The 16,838-nt window shown below is 39.1% G+C and overlaps 1 protein-coding gene across 1 annotated transcript in view; it reads left to right on the top strand.

Moving 5' to 3' along the window:
• The window catches only part of LOC128732981 (AT-rich interactive domain-containing protein 1B-like), a 414,204-nt gene that overhangs the window by 15,138 nt on the left and 382,228 nt on the right, over positions 1–16,838 (top strand). The window contains exon 2 of the mRNA XM_053826489.1: positions 9,677–10,553. The gene's annotated coding sequence lies outside the window, so the exon portion shown is untranslated. The remainder of the gene's footprint in view (positions 1–9,676; positions 10,554–16,838) is intronic.

The following is a 16,838-nucleotide window of genomic DNA, read 5'->3' as shown; positions in this document are numbered from 1 at the left end:
AATTTACTATACTGTTTTCCAAGTTTAGACTAGCTGACCCAAAGCAAAGTTGCCAGAACTATTCTATGGAATTCCTGTACGGAAATGGCAAAAAGGTGTTAATAATCTTTATGCTCACGCGACCAAACCAACAAAAACTCAATCATGCATGTATCAATTTAGTTATATAGAAGTGAAGAATTTTCTAGGAATTTCAAAAACAGTGCATTGGTAACAATAATTTACATTCGTCTAACATAAAACTTCACTTTTCGGGCGAGAAACAGATGACGCCGCTACAAAAGTTAAGTTTGCTGCTGCGGAAATATCGTATTAATCGTTTTTTTACACGCAAACTAGCCGCGCACTAGCATAAAAGTGATCCAGTGATCCAGATGTGTTGGCTTCATCTATTTTGTTCGAAAACGTCAAAGTTGCCACCGTGTGATCAAAACTAGCATAGGTGTTTTTTCATCTCTCAAACATGCTAATGTAGTTGCCGCTAACCGCAGGTGATCAATAATAAAAATCAAAATCTATACCTACGCGACTTTTGATTTTACTCCTATTTTATACGTTACACCGGTTACGCATATCGTTGGAAGTTTAGCATAGAGATTGCTGACAAGAATATTACACACACATCGCCGCGTATACGTATACGCGATTTGTTTGCATCTGGAGTTATTTTTCATTGCAAAGTGTTTCCCAATGCATACAAACCACCAATACAGTCGCACATCAACAATTCTTATATTGCAAATTGCATTAAAAACGTGAAATGCAAAAATCTTGAAAACAGTTTGCACGTAAAATTCCAGCGGCGAGTTGTCAAATATTTATGTCAACTTATTGCGAGTGTCAATCCCAATAAATTGACATATGTAATTGACAGCTCGTTGCGGGGCTTTTACTTGTAACATGTCTGCAAGTCTCTTGCATTTCACGTTTTTGATGCAATTCGCAATATAAAATTTGTTTAAGATCACAAGCCGCATGTTGATTTCGATTCTCGTCTCGATGATACATTTTGAAAATTCATAACACTTTTCTTTCTGGCATCCTTGCCAACTCGTCTAAATGCTCCAGTCTCGCCACTCCATATGACTGGTGAGGCTGTCAAATTCTACATATTGTCCGTATAGCATTTATCAGTTTTGGTTTTGCTCCCACTTGCTGGTTGGAAGTATTAAACAGGAAGCAATTAAACACTGTATTTTTATTACAATTTTACTATTATTAGCTGTTGTCTCCGTTATGAAATTCAACTAGTTGAACCAACTGAATCTGTCAGTTCGTTCAGTGAAACCAAAACAAAAACAAAAGTTGGGTATTTTAATCCCCCTGTGTCTAGTCTAATCTGCCTGGACAGTGGGTAAAGTGATGAAATATGTAGTTATGAATTTTTTTTTTATGATATTTTTAATTTAAAAAGTTTTTGTATAGTTATCTTCTGTAAGTTATTTCAATTTATTGCTTCTTATAAATTCAAATGATTTGCTCCCGTTGTACAATGCATGTCGTTTGACTCCCCAATTAATTTGTATTATCGGTCCATCTAAACGAAACCATCATCAAAAAGGACCCAAATTTTGAGCTTGCTCTTTTTCATCCATTTTCAATCCGAACTTCGTTTTCTTTGCCTCCCTTGAAAGGTATGACCCAAAACTGACACCCAAGGTAAATTTCGGAGTATTTTGTACTAATGGCCGCTTCTGCGTCGGCTCCGGAACATCAACCATCTGTCTCCGGGGACATTTTTGTATTTTGAGATAATTCATTTTGCGGCACATCAAATCACATTGGCTTAGCAAAATAACACTAATGGAACTTCCCGGTACTTGGGCAGACAGACAGACTTCGCAGCCGGTTACTAGAGTACAGGATAATTACGGGGTTAGTGCAACGATCCTACTCACTCTATAGCAGCACCTCCTAGCCGAGATTCGAATATACGACGACTGGCTTGTTAGGTTAGCATCTTACCCCGAAGCTAACTGGGTGGATTATGATTTAGCACATATGGGATTATTCGGGACAAAGATGTGTAATACCTTAGAAGCTATGATACCAGATATGCCTTCAACACATAAGATGGTTTTTATTACAATGGTAATGGTTGCTTCTAAAACGCATTATTAGTTTGATATATGTATTGTAGTTTTCAGTGCCATAGGATTTTGTTTTAAACCGCCCCAATATAACCAGAACTACCCCGTTAACCGGTTCATTATAAGTTAAATCGCTTATATACCCTAAAATCATCAATTGATCCCAAACCCGGTTACTGAAGTGGCTATTTGGTTCCAAAATGTCTCCATTGTACTTCCATCAATGTCTTTTGATCAAAGCGATATGATTTGATGTGCCTCATGATGCATTATCCCAAAATCCAAAGAATTTCCCTGAACCAGGTACCGGATGTTCCAGATCCGATAGTGATGTGGTCATTTGCTTTCAAAATGTCTTTATTATACTTTCAACAGTCTCATTTTATCAAGATGATATGATTTGATGTACCGTAAGATGAATTATCCTAAAATTTAAACAATGTGTCGCGAATCAGGTACTAGATGTTTTTCCGGTGAAGTGGCCATGTTGGTCCAAAATATCTTCATTACTTCTATTAGTCTTATTTCATCAAGCTGATGTGATTAGAGGTTTGCGGTACATCAATTGATGCTTGCGGCAATGAATTATTTCAAAATACAAAACGAAATTCGAATTAAAATGAGAATGAGAGCAATCTCAAATCTTTTTTCTAATGCATTGAAGGTTAAGAGGTTATACTTTACACAGTTGAGAGGACTAAACCTTTTAACTGATTAAAGTGGAAATTTGTATACATGTTACGGTAACAGACCAAAAAAAAGAAAAATAATTTTACTCTTCGATTAATCTCTAGAAAATATTTCCAGAAAACTTGTATTAAATCAACAAAACGAAAATATAACTTGTTTAAAAGTTTCAAGTGGATCGGTGTAGGTTTTTTCGAGAAATCATGCTCATCGACTTTGGAAATACAGTTTTGAGAAATTTGCTTTCGCGATTTGCGCTTTGACACGTAACAATCAGCCAAAAAAGTATTCGGACGGCAGCGCACAAATTTTTCTCTTGAGACATGAACTGATCGCCAATCGCTGTTTTATCGAATGCTGATGTTTTTTGATATGCGACACGACATACTTTACTGATGCTGAAATGTCCCTTTATGGGAACCGGTTCCGGATTCATAGTGTCCCCCCGGATTAGGACCGTGCGCGCCATGGCTCGTAACTGCGGCAAAGTAACTTATATGTCCACAATCGATGATACATTTACAAAAATCAACAGATTTCAAACAAATTTTAAACATTTGGCAACTATCTAAAAAAGCCATGTCGCGGTCCCCCAAAGAACTCCGTTATAACTCCGGGGCCATAAGACATATGGCCATTATCTATAGACATTATGAAAATAGAAAAGACCTTAGAGGGGTTAATATGTTATCACAGAACAGAAATGGAAGTAAAAATCCAAACACGTACATGCTACAGATTTCTACAGATACTAGCGAACCTGGCGGTAGCGAGTCACTTTTTTCCACAAAAACACACGAACGTATACGAATGCACACAAAAGCATGTGAAAGCTGCTATGCGATTGGCAGCGAGCGTTCTGCTTATATTGCTGTTATTCGCTTCTATACGAAAACCTTCCCAAAGAAAAATAAAAACAAAAAAGACTTTTACCGTTTTTGTTTTTGCTTAGGTCCAATCTAGGTTCGCTCTAGTTCCAATCGAACGGCTGTCAAAACGTTTGTTTTTTCACTCAGGTTGGTTCGCTCTGGGTTGCACTTTTTAGACGATGGGTTCACACTGAGTTTTTTCACAGTTTGAACCTCGCAATAAGCAATACACTGACAACCCAAAAACGTTTGTTTATGCTCGCGAAAATGTTTGTTTATTTAGTGGTCGGTTGGAATAAACCCAGGTTAAAAAAACAAAAACGCTATTTGTTACCAGTTTTGATCGCCGAATCGCTTGGACTTGACTTGATGTTATTCTTGTTGACTTATTCGGTGAGAAAAAGTTTATTTCAGTTTCGCTTAAGGTTCTTCAGATAGTCGAATTTACACTTAGTTCTATCCAAAAATATACAAACTTGTTACCTTAGAGCTTTCCATAAAATTTATTGCGGTCGAATCCATTGAATCGAAATTGGTTTGTGTAAAAAGTCAACGTCATGGGTTTATACCATCTTTAGGCATTACCCTTCTTTATCAGACTTCGCAGCCGAATGTTAGAATACAGGAAAATTACGGGGCCAGTGCGACGATCCTACTGACTCTAACTAGCAAGCCCCACCTAAACTCAAAATATTCTGCACATAACTAATAGTAAATTTCCATATTGCTGATTGCAAGGAAAATTGTACCCTCCAAAGTGCGAAATCGCTCATGAAAGTGCGATCCTGCATTAAATCGTTTTGGTATCTTCGGCGCATTTTTTCGTTACATTCCAAGCAATAAGTGCACCTAAGAGACCGAAACGATTTAAGCCAAAATAGCACTTTTAAGAGCGATTGCGCACTTATTGATTAGACATTGATCTTCCTTGCAATCAACAATATGAAATTCCATATGATTATCATGAGCCACATATAAACATAATCCTCTCAGAAATACACATTAAAATTATACGCGTATGAATAGTATGTGCTAATTTATCGCTTGCACATAAATGATAACTGTTTGGCACATAAAAGTTTTCTCAGTGTAGCCGAGATTCGAACATACGACGACTGGCTTGTTAGACCAGCATCGTACCTCGAAGCTAACTAGGCGGTGCTAACTGGTTTGTGTATGTGACATAAAATTGTTTTATGTGTGTGACGCCTATGCTTGTATATGCATATGTACATGCGTGCATACATATATACGTAAACATAATGACAAATATATTTTGTTCTTGTCGAACTGAGTCGAATGACAGTCGCCATTATGCCTCGAAGAAGCTGATGGATTTATAAATGCATATCCAGCTTTTTACATGCCATAATGGCGGACGGCGTTCGTAATATTTGGATAGCATTTTTGACATTTCCTAAATACATGGCACGTTTTCTTTCCGCACGTTCCGTTAATTTTAACGTGAACGTGCGCAAAGAAAACGTGCGATGTAATTACGAAATGTCAAAAATACTGTCCAAATATTACGAACACACTAACACAGATTATACGGTTCACCAATACGGCTCGTAAAAAGCAAGATAAAATTATTTAAAAATATCCTTCTTTACGGAGAAAATGCTCACTTATGTTAAACAAAAAATATTTCATTCAGATTTTCAGGTTTATATACCCACGAACGATAGGATGCTTCTTGAAAACTGCTATCCAAAATAACAGCATATTCTGTGAAAAAAAAATCAATCAATCCTGCATAGAACAATACTAACGTGACTAGTAGGCCCTATTGTGATAATAGATACGATATTTTGATAAAATCATGCATTTTCCATTTTGGACTTATGGCCAACATTTTGCATCAAATACTCCTATGTGCGAAATATTTAGACGAGTTGAGGAATTTCGTTTAGACGAGATTTTGAATGACAAGTGCACTCAAAACAAAAACTCGTCAAAGTTCTTACTTATTGGTAGAGTTTTAGACCAGAGCGTAGATGCCAGGTTTTGCTCGAACGATTGTTCGAACTTCCACTTCTGTTCTGTGATTAAGGGCAAATTCTTCAACTACAGTCTAATCAACTTATACGCACCGACAAATGATAAATCCGATGATGCTAAGGACGAGTTTTACGACAGGTTTGAGAGTTCCTATGGAGAGTGCCCAAAACACGACGTAAAAATCATTATCGGAGAGGCAAGCACGCAGATCGAGAGGGAGGAATTCTTCCGTCCAGTTATTGGAAGACATAGCCTTCATTTGTCGACCAATGATAACGGTCTGAGGCTCATAAATTTTGCCGCGGTCAGAGGGATGGCCATCTGTAGCACCTACTTTCCACGTTTAAATATTCGGAAACACACCTGGAGGCATCCAAATGGAGACTCTAGCTCTCAGATCGATCATGACTTGATTGACGGTCGACACTTTTCGGATGTTATCGATGTACGGTCTTTTCGTGGACCAAATATCGACTCTGACCACTATCTCGTAGTGAGTAAGATTCGCGCGAGGCTGTCGAACACGGCGAAAACTCGCTCTGAGAGGACGCTGCGGTTCAACATCCAGCGGTTAACGGCAGACGGCGTAGCAGTGGAGTACGCCAGGAAGCTTGACCAGCGAATCGCAGAACAGCAGGTAGAAGAAGTAGATATAAATGGGCTGTGGAGGAACATCCATGGTGCCATCCAAACAGCAGTGAGAGAGGTGGTAGGCACGACGCGTGGAAGACAACGTAACAGCTGGTTTGATGCCGAATGCCAGAAAGTGACAGTTGAAAAGAACCATGCTCACTGCGGCAACGCGTCAAAACAGAGAGAGAGATATAGAGAGACTAGAGCTGCGGAAAAAAGAATCCATCGTCTAAAAAAACGGGAGTACGAGGAGCACGTGCTCGCCGGCGCAGAGGAGCAATACATCAGCAACGACACACGGAGTTTCTTCAAAACGGTGAGGTGCAGGAATTTTGCCATGCCTGTGATGTGCAATGATAGTGCTGGCAACCTGCTTACCGACAAAACGGTGGTAGCAGCCAGGTGGAAGAGAGCACTTTCAGACACTATTGAATGGAGAGGTAAATGCGGAGATCAACAGGGATCACCAACAGGATATCAACAGGATAGAAATTGTAAGCGATGGTCAAGCTGTGGAGCCACCAACACAGGAGGAGGTTAAGAAGGCAATCAGTGAGTTGAAAAACGGTAAGGCTGCTGGGAAAGACGGTATCCCGGTTGAACTTCTAAAACCGGGGAGCGAGCGGCTGTACGAAGCAATCCACCGGATCATTGTCAGGATCTGGGGGAAGAATAAATGCCGGATGAGTGGTTGGATGGCCTCATTTGCCCAATTTTCAAAAAGGGACATCGAATGGAATGTAAAAACTATCGAGGAATTACATTGCTCAATTCTGCCTACAAGGTGCTTTCCCGTATCCTGTTCTGCAGACTGAGACCGTTAGCGGAGTCCTTCGTCGGCGAGTACCAAGCTGGTTTTTGTGAGGGTCGCTCCACGACAGATCAGATGTTTACCCTGCGCCAGTTGCTAGACAAGTTCCGGGAGTACAACTTGCAGACACACCATCTGTTTGTGGATTTTAAAGCGGCGTACGATTCAGTTAAACGAAATGAGCTGTGGCAGATAATGCTAGAACATGGTTTTCCGACGAAACTAGTTACGCTGATTCGTGCGACGCTGGACGGATCCAAATCATGCGTGAGAATAGCGGGTGAGACCTCAGCTGCTTTCGTGACGTTGGATGGACTGAAGCAAGGGGATGCACTCTCTAACCTGCTATTCAACATTGCCTTGAAAGGTGCATTATGAAGGGGAAACGTGGAAAAGAATGGAACTATCATCACGAAATCTCACATGTTTCTTGGTTTTGCGGATGACGTCGATATCATCGGAATCAACCGTAGAGCAGTGGAAGAGGCCTTCAGGCCCTTTAAAAGGGACTTACCATTAACACCGCCAAAACGAAGTACATGGTTGCTGGTAGCGAACGTGGGAGCCCAAGGGGTGTTGGTGCCGAGGTGGAGTTAGATGGGGAACGATATGAAATAGTGGAGGAATTTATATACCTTGGTACACTCGTGACATGTGACAACGAGTTGCAGTCGCGAATCGGGCTATCTACGGATTAAGTAGACAGCTGAAGTCCCGTAGTTTGCCAATTCACACAAAACTGGCGCTCTACAGAACACTAAACCTGCCGGTGGCCTTTTACGGACACGAATCATGGACGCTAAAGGAAGCTGATCGACGAGTGCTTGGCGTTTTTGAGCGTAAAATTCTGCGATCTATACTTGATGGCAAAATGGAAAATGGAGTGTGGCGCAGACGCATGAATCACGAGCTGTACCAAGTATACAAATATGCTGATATAGTGAAGGTAGTGCAATGTGGCAGGCTGCGGTGAGCTGGACACGTGGCCAGAATGCCCGATGAAAGAGTAGCCAAAACTATTTTCAGCAGAGAACCAGGAAGAGACCGTAGACTCCGAGGCAGACCGCGCACCCGGTGGGAGTGTGCTGTCGAAGACGATGCACGTTCAGCTGGTGTTCGTGGGGATTGGAGAACGGCAACCCAGGACCGACGGTACTGGAGGACCATAATTCGTTCGGCGCAGGATCGGTAACGGACCGTTGCCACTAAAGTAAGTAAGTACTGAACTGAACGACTGAAAATCGAGAAGGCTGCAGGTCCGGATTGAATCCAAAATGTGGCCTTAAAGGCAGCGATATAAGCGTACCCGAATATGTTAAAGACTGTGCTGCAGAAATTCCTGGAGGATGGTCCGGATCCAGAAGCTAGTGCTGTTGCCTAAGCCAGAAAAGCCTGCAGGGAATCCAGCATCATAAGGCCGATATGGCTGCTGGATACATACGGAAAATTCCTAGAGAGAATTATCATTAACAGACTGACTACGTACACGGAAGGTGAACACATGCAGTTCGGATTCCGGAATTCACTGTAGATGCTATTCGGAATCCTCAGTTTTCTTGACTACCATCCGAATTTCGGATAGTAGTCGGGCAAGCCGAGAAGTCGCCTAAATGGTAGCGAAGAGGAGATCGTTTTTACGCCGTAATAACGATCGATTTAAAACAACGCTTTTAACTGTGCCAACTGGGAGGCCATCGCCGAGTCACTACACAGAAGGCATGTTACTGGATATCTGCGCAGAATTATGAAGAGTTACTTCCCAAACCGGGTGCTTGTTTACGACACCACCAAGGAGCGAAAGATGATGAACATCACAGTGGAAGTTTCGCAAAGCTCCATCCTCGGCCCGGCGCATCGCATTATTGACGCTCAAATTAATTTGACTCAACGTCCCCCAATTGCGATCAACATCAATAGTAAATTTTAGGATGAAGCTCAAACGGAGCATTTACTTCAAGTATTTTGAGCCCGAACCGGGACGGAATCAGGAGGACTTGATCGTTAGGACCACGAAAAGGTTGAATAAATATGCCGACGTCTATCTTTTGATCGGCCATAGCGAAGATTCCGGTGAACAGCTGTAAAGCCACCTAGCAGGGTGTCGAAGCATTTTTATGGATGCCTTAATACATGACTAAGTATTGGATAAGGGGCGAATACGAAAAAGTTATAAACTTGGAACGAGCACTGATTTAAGAAATGAGGGGGCGCCAAATTGGGTTTCCGCCAAGGGCGCCACAATGTCACACTACTGTCTGTGTGTTCAGTCTGTCTGTCTGTCTGTTTGTCAAGTCTATCTACGTCCGGTCTGTTTTGAAAAAAACTGTCTGTCCAGTCCAGTCTGTCCCTGTCCAGTTTGCCTGTCTGTTCTATCTGTTCAGTCTGTCCGTCTGTTCAATCTGTCTGTCTGTACAACCTTAAAACATTTCAAAATGTTTAGTACAGTTTATTTCCTAAAAAATCAACTTGAATCTGTAATATTTTATTGTACAATCGCTTCTTTAGGTTAAAATGTTTGCAATATACTGTCACATTAATTCCTTTATCATTTGCCTAACATATTGTCTTTTTTTTCTCTTTTTCAGATCACCAAATTTAATAAAAAGTACTTTGGAGAAAATCCCTTTAAAAGCTGTTAGAGTTCATATCAAATTGAAGAACAATTCGCAAAGTTTCAAACATCATATTCTTTATGCAATTGCTGACCAACAGTAACAGTGTAAAATTGAAACCAAATGTGCATTTAACTGACGAAAACAAGAAATCGAAAAAAGTGTAAAGAAGCCTAAGAAATATGACTATATGCCTACCTTTGTGTCACTCAACCTGGCTTTGACAAACGTCATTTGTGCGCAATAACGTAAGACAACCGTCGGAGCGTCGGTGGTGGTGGAGGATAAAAATAAGCGAAGCGTTTGTTGCCAGAGTTCGGTGTTCGGCGTTCCACGTGTTTTAGTGATTATCGTTCGTAAGTACCCTCCATTTCTTGGAAGCTCTACTCTTGGAAAAAGTCAGGAAGGAAGGAAGGAAGGAAGCCAGCCAGCAGCAGCTACTGATTTCGTTTGTTCGTTTATTTTTAAATCGTGCTCCATCCAGCGGCGGTGGCCGTGCTTCTTCCTGTTCTTCTTCGATTAGCTATCGCAAAACTAGTGCCAGTGTTCCGGTGTCCTCCTCGTTTGTAGTGCTAGCTAGTGGTCTTCTCACAGTTATTTGTTGTGCACGTGGAATGTGCACAAACAAAACGTGGAAGTGTAAAGTGTTAAACGACGACGACGACGACGACGTTTGTGAATGAATGAACTTCCCCGTAGTCCGTGTGATTAGAGCATCAACCTAGTTGTTGGTACGCAGAAGGAAGGAAAAACAATTGTGTGACTGAAGAAAAATACAGTTCCAATTGTGGCAGAAAAATCTGAATACCAACATACCAGCTGATTCAACCTGTTTCAACAAAATTTTAAGGTGAGTGCCTTGCCTAGCTGTAAACTATTTTGCGAAGCAAAAGAACACTTTTCCCGGCTCGAACTCCATTCCGAATCAACTATTATTTTTTCACACATCATAAAAATAACTTACTCCACGCGTTGTTGTCATAGAGTTCATTCGCCTACATTTCGCACGAGTGCGAGTGGGGTCGGCAGACGGAGCATAAACTATGACCGGTTACCCTAGAATAATATTAGCTTTACCATACTAGAAATATGGTGGTGCAGCGGTACTTCGTCGTATGGTTTATTTATTCAAATTAAACTCTCATTGTTTGCGGTGTCTGTGTCTAGCATCTAGCAGCAAGCGCAGCACTTTGCTGACGAAAGATTGTCCGGACTCCGGCGTACTCCCACGAGACCAACCAACCAGCCAGCCTGCCAGCACCAGCACGGGCGTTGGGTTGGGAATATGTTTTTCCAAAGTGTCGGTTAGCTGGTCCGTCCGGTTGATTGTTTTTCTTTTCGACTCTAACTAGGACCGGTGGTGTGGAGGGACTTGGGCGGTTGGTCCTTTTCTTTTGCCATTCGTTACAATAACTGTAGAATAGCTCGCTGAAATCCTGCCCGGCATGTGAAGTACCTAGAACAAAGCGAAAGCATAGAGGAAACCTTGAACTGTCCGTTCAACCGCCGTAGCGGTTGAACTTTGGGACGTTTTTAATGAACAAATAATCAATTTTGTTCAATGAAATTTCGTTTGTAAAGGCATAAACGAATGTAAACGTTGTTTTTGCTACACAAAACAAAGTTTCATAACATTTGAACAAACTGGAAAGAGGAAAAGTAATAACACCAATTATCAACACAAGGAAATGGACCAGTAATCGATTGCATAGTTCGCACAAAACAAGCTAATTACCCCTAGATCTTTTTCTTATCCATCGCTCGAGATTCGTTTGCGGGTTTAATAAATTGCAAGCTGTTCTGGAGCACTGCAGGAAATTTTTCCCAAGGCCGTGGCAACAAGGCAGCGAAACGATTTTAGCCTCCTGGGAAATTAGCCGGGAAGGAGCTTTGTAGTGTTAAGCATAATGCCGCATCGTGAGATTGACTGGAAGGCACTCAATGAGAGGCAATCGTCTCTAAGGCATAAAAGAACATTTCGTCTATTATAGCATCGGTAACATGTCACTGCCCGCAAGGAGGTATGCCGACAGTTATCGACACCGACAGACAGACAGACGGACAGATTGAACAAACGGACTGGACAGACAAGACAAATTTGACAGACAGACAGACTGGACAGACAGATTGAACAAACAGACTAGAATTTGTGTAAAAAACGCGGAAATATTGAAATCATAGAAAATCGTAAAAATTTTGCGTAAAAAAATTTATAATTCGAGTAAAAACGTAAATTTTGAGACTCGCGTACTAAAAACTTGTAAAATACAGAAAAAATCGCATAAATTACGACGCAAAGAATGCATAAACAGCGGAACCCTCCTAAAATTCAAAATTAGTGTACATATAACCGCGTAAAATTCAAGATTTACGTAATTTTAAAATTTGTTCAAAGAACCGAGAAAACGTCATCTCAATTTGCGTAGAAAAATCATCGTAAATCATCGCAATGGTATTTTGCCGCCTTTTCGTCGCTTGCTCGTTGCCTTTTTTGTCGTGTTTCGCGTCTTATTTGTTTTTCTTTTTCGTTTTCGTTGCCTTCCCCTTGTCTTTTCGCAATGAAAAAACAAAAAAATAACGAAAAAACAATGTAGACAATCAAAATTAGAAAGAAATACAATACAAATACAAATACGTAGAAAAAATGACAAAAATCAGACTACAAAACAAGAAACGGGCGACAATAAAACGCCATAATAACGACGAAAAAGCGATCGAGAAGCGCAAAAAGATGTTGAAAAACGCCAAGAAAGAGGTAAAAATGCGAAAACAAAAACCGAAATTAGGAAGACGAAAAGATAATGAAAGGGCAACGAAGTTACGAAGAAAAGAATACAAAAAAGTTGAAAAAATCACACAGAAGAGTGACGAAAAACAACGGAAAGGCGATGAAAACGAGAGGAAAAACAAAAATTTTGAAATACGCTTTTAAAGAACTAGAAAAATTTTATAATTCGTATAAAAAACGTAAATTTTGAGACTCGCATGCAAAAAACATTGTAAAATACAGGAAAAAAATTCGCATAAATTACGACGCTAAAAATCAGCGACGCAAACAGCGCGCGAATTCACGTAAATTCCGAAAATTATGTGAAAAACAGCGTTAATTTGGAATTTTTACGTCAAATACTAAACATTTTAATTTTGCGTTGTAAAACCTTGAAAATTACAAAGTTTGTTTAAAAAGCCATCCTAAAATTCGAAATTAGTGTTTAAAATTTGCTTAAAGAACCGAGAAAACGTCAACTCAATTTGCTCAACTCAACTTAGCGTAAATTCCAAAATGTACAACTTTGCTTTTAAAAAACCCGCGTCATACTTCTCTTCTCTTCTTTGTGTTACATTTTTTGGCTTTGTTATTCGTTTTTTATGCCTCTTTAGCCGCTTTTTATGCCGCTTTTTATGCCTTTCTTATCGTAGTTTTTTTGATGTCTTGTCGCCTTTTCATCGCTTTCCCGTCACATTTTTGTCGTGTTTTTCGTTCTTTTGATTTTTTTCGTTGCGTTTTTGTCGCCTTTCCGCTGTCTTTTCGCAGTAAAAAAAAAACAAAAAAAGCGACTAAACAATGTAGAGACGATCAAAATAAGAAAAATATACACTTTTTAAAGACAGCAAAGATACGTATGTAGACAAATGATGCAAATAAGACTACAAGACAAGGATAAGGCGACTATAAAATGCCATATTAACGGCAAAAAAGCGATCAAAACAAGAGCAAAAATATGTTGAAAATCCCCTAAAAAGGGGTTTAAACGCGAAAACAAAACCAAAATTAGGAAGACGAAAAGACAATGAGAAGGCAACGAAATTACGAAGAAAAGACTTAGAAAAGATTACAAAAAAAGTTGAAAAAACCACTGAAGAATTACGAAAAGACAACGGAAAGGCGATGAAAATGACGGGGTAAAACAAAAAAGGCGAAAAATCAACCAATAAAGGCCAAGAAAAGATACTATAAAAGCAAAAGCGAATGTCGACAAAAAGACGACGACAGACACAGAAAAAAAAATAACCAAAACCGAGGTCAGAGGACGATAAAATGGCAAAAAGACGTTAGCGAAAGTGAAAAACCGTTAAAAAGAGTATCGGAAATACCTAGAAGACAGCCGGCGAAAAGACAAAACACGAATAGAAAAACGACTAAACGACGACAATTCGTATCAAAAATATAACAAAAATCTAAGGAAAAGATTACAAAAAAAAATCAAAAAGGTAAAAAGACGTCGGAACAACGACGAAAATACGATGGAGAGACGACGATGATGCGGCAAAGAAAACAGTGAAAAGATAAGACGCCAAAAGAGTGACAAAAATGTCGAATGCGGCAAAAAGACAGCAAAACGAAGACAAATGTACGACAAAAAATCGATAAATAGACGTCATAAAAATAGCAAGAAAATGTTAAAAACGGCAAGAAGGCGGCAACAAAAAACGATAGAAAAACGAATAGGCGATAAAAACGAAGCCAAAATAGACAACGAAAAAGGCATCGTATTTTCATCGTCTTTTCAACGTCTTTCCGGCGTTGTTTTGGCTTGGTGTTTTGTGTTCTTTTCTTCGATATTTAGTCTATTTTTATTACCTTTTCTCGTCTCTTACTCGTTTTTTTTTTCTTTTTTTCTTGTCTTTTCGCCGTGTTTTCCAGCGTTTTTTTGGTATTTTTCTACCTTTTTTACTATTTTTGTGACTTTTTGTTATCTATGTGGTCGTTTCTTCGCCGTTTTTTTGTAGACGTCATCTTTATTGGCTTTTTCTTTTGTGGCTTTATGATTGCTTATCGTATTTATCGTGTTTATCGACTAACCTTCCTATTTTTGTCATCTTTTTCCTGTATTTTTTGACATTGTTTCGTATTTTTTCCCTATCTTCACTATCTTTTTCGTCGTTTTACCCTCGTATTTTTTGTCGTCGTTACAAAACTTTAAAAACTACAAATTTTGGTTAAAAAGCCTAGAAAAATTCGAAATTGACTGATTTTAAAATTTGCTCAAAGAACCGAGGAAATTGCAAAATTCGCCTAAATTCCTCTATATGCATTGAAAAATCAGCGTAAATTCCAAAATGTGAAAGACCTCGTAAATTTCAAAATTTGCTTTAAAATACCGCGTCGTACTTCTGTAATCTGTAATCAGTTTCTTTTTTCTCTTTTATTTTGTCTTTTTTGGCTTTGTTATTCATTTTTTTACGTCTTTTTGCTTTATTTTGATCTACTTTCTTGTCGTTGTTTTGGTGCCTTGTTGCCCTTTCATCGTTTCCCGTCGCATTTTCCTCGTTTTTTATTCGTAGTTTTGTCGTGTTTTTTGTCTTTTTTGTATTGATTTTTGCCGTTGAATATCGTTCTTTTCGTTTTTTGGTGCGTTTTCGTCGCCTTACTGTTGTCTTTTGCAATGAAACAACGTAGAGAAGGCCAAAATAAAACGAAATTACAATTAACAGACAGTAAAAATATGTAGAAAAACTGAGCAAAAAGAAAACAAATAGGGTAGATGATCCATTAGTTGCGCTACTAAGCAAAATATAACTTCATTTTGCTTGTTTATTGAGGTATATGCTTCAATTAATGCTTATGGGATATAAATTTTTCAAATACAAGGTATTTGTCACAAGGCAAGACAATTGCTTTCGTTGTACGAGAAGCTTTATAAAGAAAAAATGAATTTTCCGATTTAATTATATTGTACCAACAGTTGCGCTAATGTTTCCTTAATTAAGTTTGATGTTCCTTTAATTGTGTTATTCCATATACATTGCTAGGTTGCTAAGTGAAAAAACATCGTAGCAAAACTATAGATGAGCGCCTATAGTTGTGCGCTCCAACTGCGAGTTAGATTTTGGAAAATTGACATTTTAGTAAATAATGCTTTAATTTTAAATGGTGTAGTCTAACTACCAATACTTCTAAAAACCTGATTTATATAATTAATGTAATTGTTTTATCTAAAATGCTACGGTGACGAAAATATGCATTAATAATGAATAGTAGCGCAACTATTGCTACTACCACAACTATTGGATCAACTACCCTATTACAAAAAAAACATAAAGTTAAAAAGACGTTGGAAAAGCGACGAAAATACGATGGAGAGAGGACAATAATGCGGCAAAAAAACTATAAAAAGATAAGACGCAAGAAGACGACGCCAAAAAAGTGACAAAAATGTCACTGCGGCGAAAAGACAGCAAAAAGAAGACAAATATACGACAAAAAGTCGATAAATAGATGTCCCAAAAAACAGCAAAAATTGTTAAAAACGCCAAGAAAATGGTGACAATAAACAATAAAAAACGAATAGAATTAGGCAGCGAAAAACGACGGTTAAAACAACGGCGAAAATAACACAGACTCGCACGTTTTCATCGCTGTTTTGACGCACTTTCCGTTGCTGTTTGTCGTTCTTTATCATCTTTTACGCCGTGTCTTCGATGTCTTATCGACTCGCGATTGTCGTGTTTACAGCCACTTTTTGTGCCTGTTTTTTGTTGTTCTTTCCCCATCGTGTTTTCGTCGTCTGTCTGCTATCGTTTCGTCGCCTTTTCATCTTCTGCTCGTAGCCTCTTTCGTAGTCTATCCGTCGTTCTGTTCTTTTTCGTCCGTTTTTGCATCATCTTTTCGCTGCCTTTTCCTTTCATTTTGTTCTCTTTTTACAATGTCGTTTTTGTCGACTTTTTTGGCTTTATCAGCGCTATCTTTTCGTTTATCGTCATTGTTTCGATATGTTTCCGTCGTTTTTCTGTTACTTTCTCGTGCTCTTTTTTTGGGTGTTTTCGACATCACTTTGCACTATCTTTAGTATTTTATTTTAATCAATTTTCCGCCGTTGATTATCATTCATTGTGGGTTTTTCGCCGCGTTTTCACCACCTTTCCGTTGTCTTTTCGTCTTTTATCTGCCGTTTTCCAACTTTTTTCGTGATATTTTCTACGTTTTTTCTTCGTAATTTAGTTGACTTCTCATTGTCCTCTCGTCTTCTTAATTTCAGTGTCTTTTCATCATCTTTTTTTATTGTCTTGGTCGTTCTTTGTCATATTTCTATCTGGTTTTCTCCGTCTCTTTAGGCCATTGCAAACTAATTATGTTGAAAGTTTTTGTCACCCCCCTTTTGAAATTGGCTTGACAAATCTGGGGGCAAAATTT

Source organism: Sabethes cyaneus, chromosome 1 (genome assembly GCF_943734655.1).
Source record: "Sabethes cyaneus chromosome 1, idSabCyanKW18_F2, whole genome shotgun sequence".
Taxonomy (NCBI): domain Eukaryota; kingdom Metazoa; phylum Arthropoda; class Insecta; order Diptera; family Culicidae; genus Sabethes; species Sabethes cyaneus.
Note: the sequence above shows the minus strand (reverse complement) of the source record. Positions and strands in the feature narration are given on the sequence as shown.